The 2,586-nt window shown below is 45.6% G+C and overlaps 1 long non-coding RNA gene across 1 annotated transcript; it reads right to left on the minus strand.

The window, feature by feature from the left end:
• Positions 1–909: 909 nt before the first annotated feature.
• On the minus strand, positions 910–2,342 carry LOC126984305 (uncharacterized). The gene is made up of 3 exons (XR_007736564.1): positions 2,223–2,342; positions 1,733–1,892; positions 910–1,420 (listed from the first exon to the last, which is right to left on the minus strand). It is a non-coding gene; the product is annotated as an uncharacterized LOC126984305 (long non-coding RNA).
• Between the last annotated feature and the right edge of the window lie 244 nt (positions 2,343–2,586).

The raw sequence follows: 2,586 nt of genomic DNA on the forward strand, positions 1-2,586 counted from the left end.
ATCCTGGTTCTGCCGGAAGTCATTTGTGACATAATTGCTCTGCGGTACAGATCCTTTTGAGTCACCCTTTTAAATTTTTTAATTGGTTAGTGGATGTAAAAAGATGTGCAGCATATCGAAACAGTTAAAGGAGAGGTAGATTGTTAACCTGTCCGGCAAAGTCTGGTAACAAAATTGTCGCCTGGTGAAGTCTGGCGGCGCAAACGGCGTTTCCGTGGCTCACATCATGGCTGGCTGTCGCATCTCTCCACCTTAGTTCTAAAGGGCCTCTAGTTACTGCCAGCATATAAAGACGTGGAGGTCACATGTTCTGCGGCGTATAAGATGCGCTTTGATAAATAGTTGTCAGAACACCAGTAACTTAGATACCTAATCTTTCTGCGCTTCACTGGGGAAAATGCCTAACACAGAACTGGTGGAATCAGTCTATAGGTACACTCATTTGGACTCTTCTTTCTCGCATATGTCAAAGAATATGGGATACTCTAGGAACTTCTCTAGAAAAGCATTAAGTTACAACAAATTATACATACCAACACTATCTTTTCTATCCACAAAGAGCAAACTGTTAAAGAATACTAAAGCGGGACTCAGGAGACTCTTCCGTGGCCAAGGCTGGGATAGTTTCTGAAAGATACTCACGGAGATTGACACGACTTTCTGTGAAGCAAATTTTCTCATCATTTGAACAAATCTTTGCTCGAATTCTTCTAGTATATTCCTTTTAACTTTTGAAGTGAGGCAGCATGTTGCAGCCATTTCTTAATAATATTCTGTTGGTTTTGTCCTGTCTCCTATATTGTAATAAAAAAGTACAAGCTGTTGTGTAAGGAGGCTGATGTGAGGAGGCTACAAGAGAGCTCTAGTAACAGGCCGGTGACCTCAAAAGGAGAGAAACAAAGAAATGTATGGAACAGAGTGAAACAATTTATTTTCTTTCATTTTCGTGCAACAACAAAACATCAGTTATCTTTCCTGCTGGGCACCGGAGGCCAGGCAAACTACTAGTGTCACAGGCAGATTTGTTTTAATTAATGGTGACCCAATAATATATCCCTGCTTGGCACATGCTGCTCCCCAGTGCTTTCCCTGACAGCTGTCGCCGATCTGAAGGTCGGGATGATTGATGCACACCTAGACAGCCTGTGGGCGATCTTCAGCCTCTTGGCGAGAATTGAGAATATCAGCTGGTAGCGGCAGGACTTCAACTCGGGACTATGGAATCACCACATCAGTCTTTTGCACTGACTGCTAAGCCATCCTGCCCCCTTGAACAATAGATACAGTGATGTATGATTTGTCAACATGCGGTGATGATCTCCACGAGGAAGGTAAACAAAGCCAATGCATTGCCAAGGAATAACAGATAGAAGGCGGCATCCAAGTGTGAGAGTCCCAGCACCACCCGCACCGAGCTGTCCTGTAGGCGACGGAGGAGAGTCAGACATTTATGTGATTATAATTTATGATTATAATCAATGCACTTACACCTACAGTAAAGATCACCGATTCCCAACTCTAAATTTGTGTGTGTGTGTGTGTGTGTGTGTGTGTGTGTGTGTGGACAGTTTGTGGGGTTGAAGGAAATGTAATCAATTACCAGTTCTCGCCAGCTGACTGAACTGTTTTGAAAACTGTGCCATTAATTATGTCCACGACTGTGCCTTCTCATGACCATGTGTAAGATCTGTGTGCCTCCCTGAACACAGCGGTTTCGAGCCCCAACTCTAACCTTGGAGTACTCTCTAGAACTGTCGTAGGTGAAGTTCGTTGTTGCTCTTTTCCGTCTGCTGTAGCCCTCCACCACGTGCTGCATCCAGTGCTTCTGCAGCCCGGAGTCCCGCAGGCGGTCGGTCAGCTGCCGGAAGCGATTGTAGAATGGCGCGCCCTTTCTGCTAAAGGTTTGTAAACTGAGCAGAAATAATGGTGACATTGCATTACGTGTAACCTTTATGACGATAATTTTGTATAAAGCGCGTTATGAAACTTCATTTTGAAATTTCAACAGAAAATGTTCAATGTGAAGGACGGTGACAGCTGTGTTTTATTGAGGAACAGAAGAGGGATATTTGGAAGGTTATGCAAAGTTGATGGTTAGCGAAACTGAGTTTGGCACTGTTTAACGAAGATTTACGTAGATGTCTAGATCACACGCATATACTAGATTGTCTTTCCATCTAACAAAACGACACCAAACGGCCAGTGAAATGTTGCATTTGTACCTTAGCGAATATCACGGTCCGGTTAAGCTGGGGGGCCCGACCGTGCGGGAGAGCTCCTCGATGAATCCGCATCGAGGAAGCCTGCCGTCAGTGGTGGGTATAAAGCTAAGAGAAAGCTTGCGTTTTAAAGGAGGAAGGGGCCCTAGCCTCTCTTTTTTTGTTTTAGAGTTGGCCGGGGTCGTGCAGAAGTGGCGCCCGCCCGTAGAACAAGGCCCGGGGTTAACCTTAGGAGGGCTCTGCGTCTGGGCTCCTGGAACGACGCGAGATTCTCGGAGGATCATCAACTGCCCTACCTATCGATTGAGCTAAGAAGGCTGAGTGTGGACGTAATGGGATACTCGGAGTCGGAGAGGAGGCCTGGCAG

This window comes from Eriocheir sinensis, chromosome 56 (assembly GCF_024679095.1).
Source record: "Eriocheir sinensis breed Jianghai 21 chromosome 56, ASM2467909v1, whole genome shotgun sequence".
NCBI lineage: Eukaryota > Metazoa > Arthropoda > Malacostraca > Decapoda > Varunidae > Eriocheir > Eriocheir sinensis.